Consider the following 16170-nt stretch of genomic DNA (forward strand, 5'->3'; position numbering starts at 1 on the left):
GTTTTCTTTGTGGTCCTTTCTTATTACTCAGGGCACCTATGTCTCGCTGTCCCCAAGCTACCACAGGAGGACAGGTGTGGACGGAATGCACATCTACCCCTATCGTTCAGAAGTCTGTGCTGCAATACTATGTAGTAATGCCCTAAGTAGGCAACAGTTAAATGGTTGGGCTTACATTTTGTTACTACCTATGTAAAAGGATATTTGTTATTTGTGAAATGGAAAATGTTCATAGATAGGCCACAAAATGTGAGGTATAATGAGAGACCGTATCAGTTTTTTTTTCTTCCTTAGAAAGAAGGTTAAAAAGAGTGACTCTTCATCCAACCCGCCTCACCGCTCTTCCCAAGGATCAAGCACTCCGAGCCGTTGTCGCATTAAATCAGGGCTGTTCTACCGTCGGACAAGCCGCTCCATTTCTGGACGAATTTTTCTCTGGATTAGGTGAGTTCCTGCTTCGTTACCTTCCCCTCGTTGGCGCTGACACTGTTGAAGCCTACAGTGTTGTTTTCGCCCTGGCCCCCTCTACTGGGACTGCTTGTTGGCTCACCGTGTGGGAAATCTTTCGGCTCGAGACGTCACCGGGGCTCGGGGGCCAGATCTGTTCCCTCCCCCCACTGCTCAGCCCTCGCCTGCACCCTTTGGTGATCCCGCTGTTGATCAATCGATGAGCCTACCGAAATCCACTTTATTTACCGCCTGAGCACCTGGACCAGATTTGCAGGCTGCCCCCAGAATCGCTGGCTTGCTGCCTGCCTATTCTATTCACTCGATGAGTCCTCCAGAGGTTTTTTGCTCCACAAGATGGCGACGACCCTGCTTCCTGGTGAGACCACAGCGCTATTTTTGGTCACATCGGAGGCCATCCTTGTTTTCCACCGAGCGGTCTCTCGTGATCTAGGGCCGGTGCCGCTCCCTACTGCCACACAGCCCCCATCCTCGATGGCAATGGTTAGTGGATTCTCTAACTCCGCTCCCGATTCCCCAGTGAGGCTATAGTCGAATGATGTTTTGGCCGTGTTTGTGGTCCTTTCATGTTTACCACCCAGCATCCTGGGATCGTGGGTCTGCACCCTGCTCTGCCTTAGAATCTCACTGGCGCTGCCCAGAGGTTGAGTTGTCTCCCGCCAGCCTGGCCGAGTTGGACACTCTGTTTGATCTTCTTGTTTTCCTGACTGAGCTGATGCTCAAACATGGACGCTGGACCGTCCTGGAGACCTGCCATGACACCCAGGTGAGCCCCCATGCACCATTTGACCACAGCAACATTGAGGTCCACATTGCGACCCCAGGAGGCCCCAGCGCACCGGTCTGTGTAGCAGTGTAGCAGCCCCAGATTCTCTCTGGTCCTGGCCTTTTCAGAAGCCTGAGCTGGCAAGAAATATTTTTTTAAAGCCCTGCTTGGGGATTGTCACTGCGCGACAGCGCATAATTAGATGGTGGAGTCTGTAGGTCTCAATTCTGATAATGATAACTTTGATATGTTTTGGAACTGATGGCGCAAAATGGCGGATCGCAAGCGGAGCCACCATTTTGTTGTTTCTTGCCCTCTCCCTCGGTCCGTTGGACTTCATCCTGCCGACCCTCAGACATTTCTTCTCGGCTGGACGGCCTTATCTCTTTCTGCCCCGCTAGGCCCCTGTCTCTCCTATCACCTATCTCATCTCCCTCCCCTCCCTCTCTCTACCCCCTTGGATGTCTTATTTCTCCATTCACTCTGTTGAAAAGTAATATACAATCGTTTTTAGCCTAATCTTTGTGAAAATGGAACCCTGAGTGAATTTACTATTTGCATAGTTACAACTCTAACCACTGTTATATTTAGTAGTTCTTTGTACTTAATATCACTATTTTGTGATTTGAGCTTTCCCATTTGCATCTCTCTCCTGAGTGACTCTACAACGTATACATTTCCTTTTCTGGTGTCTGTATCTCTTCCTTGTGGGACTCTTCAACTTGCCAACCCCCTCCCTGACCCTTGCCTGATCTTGTCTTTTTCTGGATCGCTAATTTACCCTGGTATTGAATGTGTTATCTTTTTGTAATTAATGTGATTTTTTCTCTTTTGCCATTTGTTCCCCCTCTGTTGTTCTGCCAGTTCTGACAAGCCTCCTAGTCCCCTGTCCCTTGTTGCCCTTTGACTAAGCACCCCCTCTCCCCTTGTTGGGTCAAGATCCAGTAGGTAGGCCTTGGAGTCTCAGAGACCTCTCTGAGAGAGTCAACTGTGTAAAGGGAGCCTCACGTAGTAGAGATGTGGGAATGCTACCACTTCCCCTGGGATCACAGCTTACCGGACCCTGGATGCAGTTTTTACCCATTTACCGGTTTGTACCCTAAGACAAAAGGACCAAAGCAGCAGACCAGGTCAAGCACAACGATTCATTTAGTTCCTAGTTAATGGTGGTGCAGACTCTTCCGACATCCGCTACCGTAGGATGCGTAATTAATCAGAATATCAGGACAGAATAGAAGGTGCACTCCAAAAAAGTCAATATCAGGGATGATTTTTTATGTAAATTCTTCTTTATTTAGAAATTCTTTCAAACAGCATAGGCACAGCCAACGCGTTTCGTTCCTCTCTTTGCCTTTAGGAACTTCGTCAGGGCTGTAACAATTACAAACATATATATACATGAATATTTAATCAACATGACCAAAAAAATATAAATAAAAATATTTAACGACAAATAAACAACAAAACGTTATACATACAAAAACCCAAAAGACACAAACTAACATATCACCCAATACTTAAAACTACCAGAGATAATGATGATGTTTTCTCTAGTACAGGGAAAACAGATGACTACAATAACTCAAAGTGATTGGAGTATCATTTAAAAACATCGTATATCCTAGAGGACAACTCCAAATAATATCATATTTACCATAGATAATAACATTTTAGTGAATACACAGAAAAAATACGTTGTTATGACAAATCAATCTTACTAGTGCAGGAAAAACAAATAACTACAATAACTCACAGTGATTGGAATATCATTTGAAACATCGTATTTCCGAGAGGACAACTCCAAATAATATCATATTCACCATAGGTAATAACAATTTAATGAATACGCAGAAAAGATAAGTTGTTATGAAAACTCAATCTTGCTAGTAAGGAACATCATATTAGTTCATGTTCTACAGGAAGTGGCTTGCGCAAAAGAAGATTAAAAACCAGTACTAGACAAAAAATGGCCATAATCAAAAGAGGGGTTATCTTAAGGTTAACCTTTATTTAAAGGTGAACTAAGTACTGAATACTTAAAGGAAGAACCTAGACCAAAGGGATTTAAAAAATATATAGTACCTGTCAATAAGGAAGAAACCCGGAAAATGGTTTGTGCTTACCGAAAAATAATAATCTTGAAAGTCCGAAGAAAAAGGAGGATCAAAATAAGATACGGTTCAGCGTGATGAACTGTACCGGCCCGACATGCATTCTAAAGGGAGAACAGAAAAAAGTGTATATTAACTTTTCAATGAAAATAAATCAGATAAGGGCCCGTGAGGATAGGAAACATAACCTAAAATATCTGACATCGGTGTGGTGACAATGATTTATGGTCACCTATTCTAATTATATACCTGAAAACATCCGACCATATTTAGCGAAACCCTGAAAGAGAGATGAGCTTTAAAATCTTGTACTGTTATAATGGTACATAATAGACCAAGACATAGACCCGTATTGCATCTATATAGTTTCTAATGGCCCCGCTTAGTGTTAATATACCTTAGTAGTTTGAGTAGCGTATATCGGCCTGTAGGTTTCTTGAATGACTGTGTTTCTCACGTGGAAAATTCAAACTCCTAAAGGGGTCATAAGCGGATCGGATCAGATGAATAAGGATAAGTACAAAAGGAAGAATAGTTAAAAGACGCAATTAAACGAAAAATTAAGTCACCTGAATAATATTAATACTATTAGTGTTAAAAACATCTGGATCAGGCCTCATCTTTATATAATGAAAGTCTCAGAGCAAGATTGGCAATGAGTTAGACCATGACGGAAAATATACCGTTATTATCAAAGGTTTGTGAAAAGAATCCTCATAGCATAGACAAGCATGATGTAACATGAAAGAGTTCAATAATGCACATAAATATAACATGCAACCGTACCGATTCTAAAAGTGGAGCCGCCTTTAATCGTACTCCAACGTCGGGGTCCCCCGGGATGCAGTAACAGCCAAAGTGCTTGAGATCAGTACGGGAACAAGATAATATGAAATGCCGAACCTAGGGTAACGATTAAAAAGCCCAGTTCAAACTCACAGTTCAGAGCGTCGATATGTACCAACGAAATCCCTCCCGTCCCCCTGTCTAAAGGACATACCTGTAATAGGGTATCGGCTCCAAGACCCTCGGCGTGCGCGGCGTTCAGCAAGAGAGCCGCGGTCACCGTCCTGATTATAAAGGGCAATGTAAAGATTGAAATCACCTGTTTCACGGGTGAAATACACCCGCAGCACGTGACATGGTCCCATTCGACTTCAGACGGCGACAGGCGCCATCTTGAAGTTTGTACCCTCTTCACCCTCCCCCCTCTTTCATGCTCTGTCTCTCACCCTCCCCCACCGCTTTCCCTCTTTCAATCTTTGCCTAATTCCTCTGCTCCTATCTCCTCTCCCCTGAATCTCTACCCTTATCTGCTATGCCGCTGAGCCCCCTGTCCCTTGTGCCCTTTAACTAAGCACTCCTTCTCCCCTCGTTGTTGAAAGATCCAATTAATTATACTCTGGAGTCTCAGTGATTCCTCTGAGAGAGTCCACAGTGCCAAGGGAGCCACTCACAGTTGAGGTATGGTATGGCACCCCTTGCCAAAGCACTCCCTCTCCCCTTTTTGGGGAAGGATCCAGTAGGTAGGCCTGGAGTCTCAGAGACCCTTCTGAGAGAGTCCACTGTGTAAAGGGAGCCTCTCGCAATGGAGTTGGGGGAAAGATACCACTTCCCCTGGGATCAAAGCTTACTGGGCTTTATACACAGCTATTACTCGTCTACCGGTTTGTGCCCCGTCACCCTCCCCCTCTTCTTTCATGCTGTGTCTCTCACCACCCCCCTCCTCTTTCCCTCCTTCATTCACTGTCTACTTCTCCTGCTCCTACCCCCTCTCCCCTGAATCTCTCCTCTTACCTACTTTTTCCCTTATGTATATGTCCTTATTGCTTGTCTCGACCTAACAGGTACCTATGCAGCTATGCTCTAATAACTGTAACCTTTGTAACGATGTAACCTGCAACTGTGGTCTGATACTCATGTAAAGCGCTCTGATGCCTCCGGGTCTAGCCAGCGCTATATAAAACCTTTCAAATGAATAAATAAATCAAAGAGTTGATGTGGTGACTCTGTGCAGGCATACGAATTGACCGCATGATTAATTTACAGAGGACTTGTTGATTTACAAAAGAGCGTCCTTGACTCCATTTCTAAAGATGTGCGTGGATACTTGCAAGACCTTCTGTATGCCTTGTGGAAATGCGTGGTGGGCCGGAGCAAATAGCAGAACTTCACATAACCCTTTGGTTACCCAACGTAGTCTTCATTAAACTACGCCATGCTCCTCCTTGTTTCATTCCCAGTACATGAGGATGAATGACCTCTAGAAGAAAGGCAATCCTACACAATGTTTACTTCCTCCCTTTGATATAGTTGTACATATATCCAGCTACACACCAAGAACGCCCTACGAGTAAGTGAACACAACTTTATATTGGCTTAAGGCACAAGGGTAGAAAAGAGTGATATCAACCATTTGATTTAGAGAACAAAGAATCAGCTTACTAAAGATCATCCATATGTAGTAAAAGTCTCACAACTTCATACCTTGTGGTAATCTCAGCTCTTAATACATAAAAGAATAACTAATGCAATGCCAATCCCACACTGGACGATAAACAAACTGGCGCAAAATGCGAGTCTAAATACAGACACATATACCCAATAAACTGACAGAAAGACCATTGCTCAGAGGTCCTAGTAGGTAAAGGCAAGCACGGACAAAGAGCAGGTAAGGTCCCAATGTGAGAGTAAGGCAAAGATCCGTACCAGACACACTCAAGTCATACCTTATATAAGTGGCTTTGCCAATGCATAGTTATCTGCAATGACTAATTAGGAAGCCTGATATAGCTAAACAAATTGAGGGCTACCCTATAGCATATGAGTTTAACCAATCACAACTAGAAGCCTAAAATGGCGAGATTAGGCCTAACATCCAAAGTCTAGTAGAATTAGCCATGTAAATCAGAGCACTATGCTTATTCTGAAAGAGCTCATTGAAGAAGGAATTTAAAACGCAATGGCAACCCAAACAGCCTAGAATAGGCAAAGTGGATGGAAAAGAAATTCCGCAATTTACTGTAACAAGAAGACAGAAGAGTGCAACGTCTCAACTATAAAGCCCTGATTCCGAGTTGGTCAGGGTTAACTGGCCACTGTACAAACTCCTGTTCATGCAGGGGTCAGAATTCCAAGTTGGGCAGTTTTACCGCACCCCAGTTACTACCGGTTCCATTAAATACCTCACACTTCATTACAAAGTCAAAGTCAAAAAGATTTTATTTGTATTGGTACTCTATAGAGGACCACAAATATACAATTTACAAAAAAGAGAAAAGATAAATTTCGCATATAATCAATACAATGGTAAAAAAGATTTTAAAAACTTAAAGAAGTTATGGCAAACAAATTCATTTGACGGATATTTACATAACTGCAATAGTTCACTCACTTTGACAATTCTACAAGTTTGATAGATCGGGGCAAGATATCTAGTGCGTGCAGTAGTTACATTTATGTTGGGACACGCAAACAGCAAGTGCTCAATATCTTGATCTCCCCCTTCACACAGGGGGCATAGGAGTGATCTTCCTGGCGACCACCTTGCTGTGTAAGTTGATACTGGTAGGATACCCAGTCTTAGCATAGTGATTGTCCTCCTTACACCATGAGTCAGGGAATACCTGATGTATGGTTGGATTTGCTTATATTCCAAAGAGTCCACGAAAGATTTATATGTTTTCAGTTTTTTGCAGTGGTCATAGTCTAATTTATAGCTTAGTTTCGGGGTGTAACATCTTAGAAACAGTTTCAATTGAGCTGCTGACCAACTGCATAGAATATCCGTGGTGATTTCTGCCATTTGGAATATAATTTTCATATTGTTTAAGAAGGTCTGGTTTCTTGTTTCACTATTGAAGACTTCCTTTTTCAATAGGTGTCTTAATGTGCCCTCCTTTGCTTTGAGTAGATTGTAGCTCCATCTGATTACATTGGCTACTGCTGTGGCGAAAGAACTTGTAATCGAGAACTCCAATCGTAATGCCTGAACAGGTACAGAATCAGAGACCTTCATTATTTTTCTTAAGATTTTCCCCTCTTTGCGGTCCATGTAGGTCCACTGTTTTATCGGGATATACTCTGTTGCATATGATAGTACAGGTGGAATTTTTACTTTATAAATTTTAATTAGAGAAGAGAAGTGCCGACTTCCAGTGGAACGGTAGAGTCTTAAAAGGGCCTCAGTGTGAACATCAGATTTCCTCATTAGATTTTCAATATGTTTTGCATTAGAGATGTTCTTTGATAGTATCCTGCCAAGATACGGATACTCGTTCACTACTTCTACTTTTCTTCCACCTAAATTCCAACTGTATTTGTTTCTAAGTTTCTTCTTTGAAAAAACCACAATTTGTGTTTTGCTTAAATTCGGGGTTAAAAAGTTTGCTTTTGAATATGCATGGAGTATATCCAGAGAGTTTTGTAAACCGAAAGGGGTTAAGTCAAGCATTACTATGTCGTCAGCATACATTAGTACTTGTATGCTTTGCTTAGCAATTTTAGGTGATAAACATAGGCCCTGCTGTAACTGCTCAGGCAGGTCGCTGAGATATAAGGAAAATAATAATGGTGCCAGTAAGCACCCTTGCTTTAGACCATTGGCTGTTTGTATCCTTTTTGTTAGGCCCTTTTCTCCCCCCATTTGCACCTGACACCAGGTATTGGTGTGGAGATTCACGATGGTTTGCAGTAGTTGTTCTGAAATTCCAAGTTCCCTGAGTTTATGCCATAAGGTTGGTCGATCGACACGGTCGAACGCAGTCGAGTAATCAATGAACACTGCGTATACCGACTGTGATTTTTCTGTTACATATTTATCTAATATTGTTTGGATAACAGCAATGTTATCTGTAACCGAATGTTTTGGCCTAAAGCCAGCTTGAAACATTGGAATTTTGTCCAGTGAAAAAGCCCAGTCCTTTAGTCTTTGTAGAACTTCTGCTGCAAAGATTTTACCCGCAGCGTCCATTAGCGCAATTTGTCTATAGTTTCCGGCAGTTGTCTTGCTCCCCTTTTTATATATTGGGATAATCGTGCTCCCCTGCCAGGATTTAGGAATTTGTCCGATTTTGAGGATAAAATTAAATAGATCCGATAACGATTTACCCCATTCCCTTGGATTTGTTTGATAAATCTTTATAGGGATCTGATCTGGGCCAGAGGCACCTGTTTTTCTTGCTTTTTTGATTGTCCTTTCCACTGAAATAGCCGTGACTATAAGAGATTGTAAGTCGACTTTAGCTTTACTTTTACTTTTTTCCCAACTTTTCCCGTCTGATATAGTCAGGTTTGCTTTGTACAAATCAGTGAGATAAGTTTCCCACTCCTTTGGGGGGACAGGTATTGGTTGAAGTTTCTTTTTCGTCCCTGTTAATTTTGCTATGAGGGACCAATATTTGCGTTGATTAGAGTCTTTTGCTGCTACTTGAATGTCAATCCAATTGCGGTCTTGAATATCTTTTTTATTTCTTAGCTTCTCTCTCCTGAGTTTGTTTTTTAGTTTATTAATTTCTTTCTCAGTAGATATAGAGGCATTCATATAATGGACACGAATGAGTTTGTTCAGATTTTTTTTCGTAATGGAATTTTGGTTGTTTTTATTGAAATTTTGATTATTCCACCTGTTGACTCCTGAGGGAGCATGATGTAATTTGTCCAATAGAAAATTCCTAAGCTCATTAATCATGTGTTCAAAGTTCTCTATTGGATCCTCCGAGAAAATTGTTGTTAGGAGATCAGTGTGCTCAATCAATGTCGATATTCTGTCCAGAATTTTAGAGCTCCAGAAAATTCTTCTCTGATCTCCATTTATCAAGACAGAACTTTTATGAAAAATTAGCTGCCCATCTAGTGCAGTTTGAGGGTTCCATTCCGTAGTTAAATTCATCAGCGCATGGTCGCTCTCTTGACTTAGCTTTACTTGTAGGTGGGTAACAGTCTCCAGTAGATTCATACTACAGATGATGTAGTCTATAATGGATGGACTTCCATTACCCCGTCTAGTGAAAGATGCAGGGATATCGCCTTCCAAATTGCCATTCAAGATTGCACCATTTAGAGTTGGCAATATTGATAATAGTAGTTTTCCTCTTTTATCGGATTTCGAACCTTTAGGGAATTGCGGGGCTGAAAATTCAACAGATTCCTCTTTATATAATTCAGCCCATTTTCTAATTTCAAGATTAGAAATTTTGCCATTCAAGTCACCTGCTATTATGTATGGAATATGTAATTGGTCCTCTACTATCTGCGCAATGGTTTCCATTATCTCCACAAACGTTAGATCTTCATTCTGGCCAGGAGGGGCATATACGTTGAAGAGCAAGATTGCCTTTTCGGTTGCCATATTATGTATTTTTAATGTGACCTTTGTACATTGCAGGTGGTATGATTTAGTTTGAATAACTTCTTGGCCCCACAGATATTCCTCTGACAGTAGAGTGGCCAAACCACCTTTTGCATGGCCCCGATTTGTGGGTATGGCAGGGGTGACATAGACATAATAGTTTTTCAGAGAAAATGAGTCAGTTGCCCAAGTTTCTTGTAGCAACAAGATGTCTGGATGATTACTTATGGCCTCCTTTAGTTTGATCGTATCTTCCCCCGCCATATTCCACGATGTTATTTTTAGGCCGTTGTTAAACAAGTTGCCCAAAACATGTAGAGAATCTCTCACTGTTACAATTCCCTGATACCCGTGACCAAGACTTTATACTTTCACTAAAATCTCTTCCCTTAGAGTCATGGTGCCATACTGCCCTTTCTCCATTTTCCACTTTTATTTTTATTTGTAGAAAGTCTTTCCCAGTGAGATTAGTTCCTGAAATCGACTCTCCAGCCAAATCAGTGTGTCTAAACTGATTTTCATATTGGGAATTAGAAATTGATCGTATTTGCTCATCGTACCCTATATGGTTTCTATCTTCCTTAAGGTTCGTTACTGGGATAACGTCATACCCGTGTTTGTGCAATGTCTCTTTTTCTTTGAGTATGATCTCAGGGATAACATATGACCAAAACGATACTATAGCTTTTTTTGTATTATCTCTTTGCGGGAAAGTTACTAGATCGATTTCACTGCTAGTTAAACTTTCTAATGGCTTTATATAGTGGAGGAGATTAACGACCCTACTTCTGTTGAGCGGTACCGAATCCGTTGGAAAAAGTTCTTCAAGTTGTATTGTTTTGAAGTATCGTATTTCTGCTCCATAATTGTATTTTCCTTCATAGTTTCTTTCACAAATGTCATGGTGTACTAATTTTTCAAAGAGCTTGTATGGATAAAATTCTTTTGCAACCGGGTCTAGTGGTTGTAATTTCTCTTCCTTTTTTTTATTACTAGTTTCCATATTCTCAATCAATCCTGATTTTTCAGGTTCAGTTTCTTGTACTTCTTGTATTTCATTGACTAATGTGGACTTTTGAAATCTCAACTTGCGATTGTTTCTTTTATGGAAACGTCTTAATGGCTTTTTCCTCTTTTTTTTTCTTTGTACTTGCTCAAATTCTATCTCACTACAGGATTTCCCGCCTTTTTTATTCTCAGACGTACTATTGAGATTAATTTCTTGAGTGTTTTCAATCAAAAGATCGTTGTTTAATCTTTTAGATTTGATCGTTTTTTTGAAAATTGGATATTCCTTTTTACTTGGAGGTTTTTCCATGAATAATTTTTTTAAAGAGATTATTGATGTTTCAAGTTGATTTTCCGACTTTCCTTTTTTTCGTTTTGTTGCATTTAATGTCTGAGTACCACAATCGTGTTTTTGTGTCTCCTTTTCAATGTTACAATTCCTTATATTATTATTCTTTAGCAGATCATTGTTGCATTCCGGATGTTTGTTTTTCATTTCAGATGTTTTTCTTCTCTTTTTTTCCTCCACTAGATGCTTAAGGATCCCAATTTGAACGTCCAAGGTTTGGTCCGAGTTTTCTAATATGTTTCCCAAAAAGGAGAGCACTGACTCAAGTATCTCTTGCAGTGTAAAAAGGGCTTTTGACATAGGTGTAACAATGTTGGCTGAATAGTTAGTTTTTATATTAAATGGGTCAACAGATGATTCAAGTGGGAGAGGTTGCGATGGGTTTAGTAACTGAGGGAAACTATTAGATATTTTGGGCTCTGATGGTTTTTCTGATATCTTTGATTTATTAGCCCAGAGTTCTTGTAATTGACATTTATTTCCAGTATTATTTTTAGGAGTAGACGATACAAGATGAAACTCTTCTTGATCCCGGAGTTCTGATTTATTGAAGGAATTGATAGATTTTTGCTTAATGTCAGGGACCACATTACTAAGATGAAGATTCAAGTTGGGTCCAGGTGTTATTTCAAAATGAGTTTCAGGCCCTACAGGTACTTCGGAGATATCTGCAGCTTCTGGATCTATGATAATTTTGTCAGTGTCTTCCTTAGTTGAGAGACCAGAAAAATATTCACTGATGGCAGGGGTCCGCAGTATGCGACCTTGTTTGACCGATGTATCTTTTGTTTTCCGTACAGCATCCTCTGTGCCCATACGTTTCATGAAAATGGTCCGTGAACGTAATTTTTTAAGCCCCATTTCCTTTCACACGAGTGGTGTTATTTTCAAGCTTAATTTCTCGTGTAATTAGTAGGCAGGAAGAACTTTGTTGATTTGATCGGGTATAAGTAAACCTTACTTTTCGTGAGCCGGTGTTAGTGGGGTGGCCCGTCCCGTCCTCGGTCGTCCCCGGACGGCCACAGACGGCCCGCCCTTTGCCCGGGCTTAGCTCCGCGCTTGGTCCCGCGCGCGTCCCGCGTTGCGTGAGTCTACTTGTTGCTTTATGCGTGTAGCCGGTGGGCGTGTCCGTGGGCGTGTCGCCTGGGGGAAGAGGCACCAGCTGCTCCAGGCAGGGGTTGCTGGTCCTCGCAGTCCCCCGGGCTAGGTGCAATACTTGATTTCGCCCTTGCCTCAACCCTGGAGACTCAAGCTGGGAGCGACGGTCAGAGCAAGCAGACAGCAGCTCTCGCTCACACCAGCGAGTCCCCGGGGAGGCAGCAGCGCGGAACACGAAGAGCTTGGCAATTCCTTTCTTCTGGCAACGCGGTGAGCAGTACAGTCAATCAGGTTTCCTCGCAGTGCACAACAATAGCAGCAGTCAGGTGAGTGGCGCCCGCGAAGCGGGTGTCACGAAGTTAAGTACCAGATTTGCCGGTGGGCGTGTCCGTGGGCGTGTCGCCTGGGGGAAGAGGCACCAGCTGCTCCAGGCAGGGGTTGCTGGTCCTCGCAGTCCCCCGGGATAGGTGCAGTACTTGATTTCGCCCTTGCCTCAACCCTGGAGACTCAAGCTGGGAGCGACGGTCAGAGCAAGCAGACAGCAGCTCTCGCTCATACCAGCGAGTCCCCGGGGAGGCAGCAGCACGGAACACGAAGAGCTTGGCAATTCCTTTCTTCTGGCAACGCGGTGAGCAGTACAGTCAATCAGGTTTCCTCGCAGTGCACAACAATAGCAGCAGTCAGGTGAGTGTCGCCCGCGAAGCGGGTGTCACGAAGTTAAGTACCAGATTTGCCGGTGGGCGTGTCCGTGGGCGTGTCGCCTGGGGGAAGAGGCACCAGCTGCTCCAGGCAGGGGTTGCTGGTCCTCGCAGTCCCCCGGGCTAGGTGCAGTACTTGATTTCGCCCTTGCCTCAACCCTGGAGACTCAAGCTGGGAGCGACGGTCAGAGCAAGCAGACAGCAGCTCTCGCTCACACCAGCGAGTCCCCGGGGAGGCAGCAGCGCGGAACACGAAGAGCTTGGCAATTCCTTTCTTCTGGCAACGCGGTGAGCAGTACAGTCAATCAGGTTTCCTCGCAGTGCACAACAATAGCAGCAGTCAGGTGAGTGGCGCCCGCGAAGCGGGTGTCACGAAGTTAAGTACCAGATTTGCCGGTGGGCGTGTCCGTGGGCGTGTCGCCTGGGGGAAGAGGCACCAGCTGCTCCAGGCAGGGGTTGCTGGTCCTCGCAGTCCCCCGGGATAGGTGCAGTACTTGATTTCGCCCTTGCCTCAACCCTGGAGACTCAAGCTGGGAGCGACGGTCAGAGCAAGCAGACAGCAGCTCTCGCTCATACCAGCGAGTCCCCGGGGAGGCAGCAGCACGGAACACGAAGAGCTTGGCAATTCCTTTCTTCTGGCAACGCGGTGAGCAGTACAGTCAATCAGGTTTCCTCGCAGTGCACAACAATAGCAGCAGTCAGGTGAGTGTCGCCCGCGAAGCGGGTGTCACGAAGTTAAGTACCAGATTTGCCGGTGGGCGTGTCCGTGGGCGTGTCGCCTGGGGGAAGAGGCACCAGCTGCTCCAGGCAGGGGTTGCTGGTCCTCGCAGTCCCCCGGGCTAGGTGCAGTACTTGATTTCGCCCTTGCCTCAACCCTGGAGACTCAAGCTGGGAGCGACGGTCAGAGCAAGCAGACAGCAGCTCTCGCTCACACCAGCGAGTCCCCGGGGAGGCAGCAGCGCGGAACACGAAGAGCTTGGCAATTCCTTTCTTCTGGCAACGCGGTGAGCAGTACAGTCAATCAGGTTTCCTCGCAGTGCACAACAATAGCAGCAGTCAGGTGAGTGGCGCCCGCGAAGCGGGTGTCACGAAGTTAAGTACCAGATTTGCCGGTGGGCGTGTCCGTGGGCGTGTCGCCTGGGGGAAGAGGCACCAGCTGCTCCAGGCAGGGGTTGCTGGTCCTCGCAGTCCCCCGGGCTAGGTGCAATACTTGATTTCGCCCTTGCCTCAACCCTGGAGACTCAAGCTGGGAGCGACGGTCAGAGCAAGCAGACAGCAGCTCTCGCTCACACCAGCGAGTCCCCGGGGAGGCAGCAGCGCGGAACACGAAGAGCTTGGCAATTCCTTTCTTCTGGCAACGCGGTGAGCAGTACAGTCAATCAGGTTTCCTCGCAGTGCACAACAATAGCAGCAGTCAGGTGAGTGCAATTCATTACAATTTGGTAGGTCAAATCTGCTGCAATTTAACTGGGGAAACGTGAACCATATAAGCTGCGTGATATTCCTCCAGAAACTCCAAATAGTTAGGGCCTCATTTATGAGGCCGTGCGTCACTTTTACGCCGCCGGTGCGTCACTTTTTGTGACGCACCAGCAGCGTAAATAATGTGCCTTGTTGCACCATATTTACAAAGTGACGCATCTAGGTAGATGCGTCACTTTGTAAACCCCTGCGCCACATTATACCTGCGCCAGGTATAATGTATGCAAGGGGGGCGCATTGATGCAAGGAAGGGTCGTAGAAGTGACGCAGTGAAATCTATGAGATTTCACTGTGTCACTTTTAGGACGCCATTGCGTCAAAATCTTGCGCCTGCCTCACAGCAGGCGTAAGACTGACGCAGGCCCTTTCACATGGGGCTTGCCCCATGTGAAAGGGCGCATTGCTGGAGTTGCGTCACTTTTGTGACACACTCCAGCAATGCGTCACTTTTGCGCTTACAGATACGTCAGAAATACTGACGTATCTGTAACTCCTTGCGACATGATGCGTCATACATTAAACATGACGCATCATTGGTGTCGCAAGGAGTGCGCAGTGAAAAGTGACGCATCGCTGTTTTCACGCAGCGAAGCGTCACTTTTCATAAATGAGGTCCCAGGCCTAGATTTCACTGCATCACTTCTACGACCCTTCCTTGCGTCAATACGCCCCCCCTTGCATACATTATACCTGGCGCAGGTATAATGTGGCGCAGGGGTTTACAAAGTGACACATCTACCTAGATGCGTCACTTTGTAAATATGGTGCAACAAGGCACATTATTTACGCTGCTGGTGCGTCACAAAAAGTGACGCACCGGCGGCGTAAAAATGAGGCCCCTAGTATTTATTGCATCGCATAAATAACATACCGTATAGTCTTGTTATTTATCAGGTGTGATATATAGCACCTTTAATCCGATGGACTCGGAATAAATGCGCATGTGCCTCACTTAAAGATGGGAATGTCTCCTTGGATGAGACAATAGAGCCACCAAAGAAACAGGAGCGCCCAAGACAATGAAACAACGCCATGCAAACTGTCTGTATTTCAAAGAACAAGTTAGTTGCCTGTTTACTTGACATTTACTTCCACATGGTGCATAATTGTGGCAGGTACAGATCACGTGATCCGTGCCCCTGCACAGCGCTGTGCTGCTTTGATGTGCTGAAGCTGCTTTGTACGCACTTGATTGTTCAACAGCCTTATCTTTTGTGTTTTACATTGAAACCATCTGACAATTTAGTTTGTATTGAATTAAAAAAAACCATGTGCAGATATTATAACCCTCTGAAAATATTTCTTTCTTTTCCTCTAAACGTTTTCCTTTCTAGTACAGCTGGCAGGCAGAACAGAAGCACCGTTAGTGTATTAGGTTTAGCGCGCTGTTTAAACCAGCCCATTCATTCGTTCACTCATTTGTCAGAAAATGTCAACATTTTTGCAAGAACATATTCATTGCATGCATGAGCGTCCATTTCATCTAAAATGAATTATTGATACTCTTGCTTCTTAAGAAGCTATAAATTATTTTTGTCAAACAACAGTTCCTTCAGGGAGCAGGGCTGTGTGTCTTACCGTAGGGCCATTAATGTGCCATGGATAAGGGGAATGCCTCAGAAGCAACAAGAATGAGGATGGGTAGCCCATGGAGGGGGCAAATGATGCATTGCAAAATGAGAGCCCCCCAGCAAAATTTAGCAGAAGGCTTGACATTTCATTTAGCCTGGCAGCCTCAAAAAACATACAAAGGCCTTGCGTTAAGGGATGTATATATACATGTTCAAGCTGCCTAAAAAAGGGGCTATGTATAATAAAACGATATTTACCTTTCTATACTT

The sequence above is a fragment of the Lissotriton helveticus genome, chromosome 8 (genome assembly GCF_964261635.1).
Source record: "Lissotriton helveticus chromosome 8, aLisHel1.1, whole genome shotgun sequence".
NCBI lineage: Eukaryota > Metazoa > Chordata > Amphibia > Caudata > Salamandridae > Lissotriton > Lissotriton helveticus.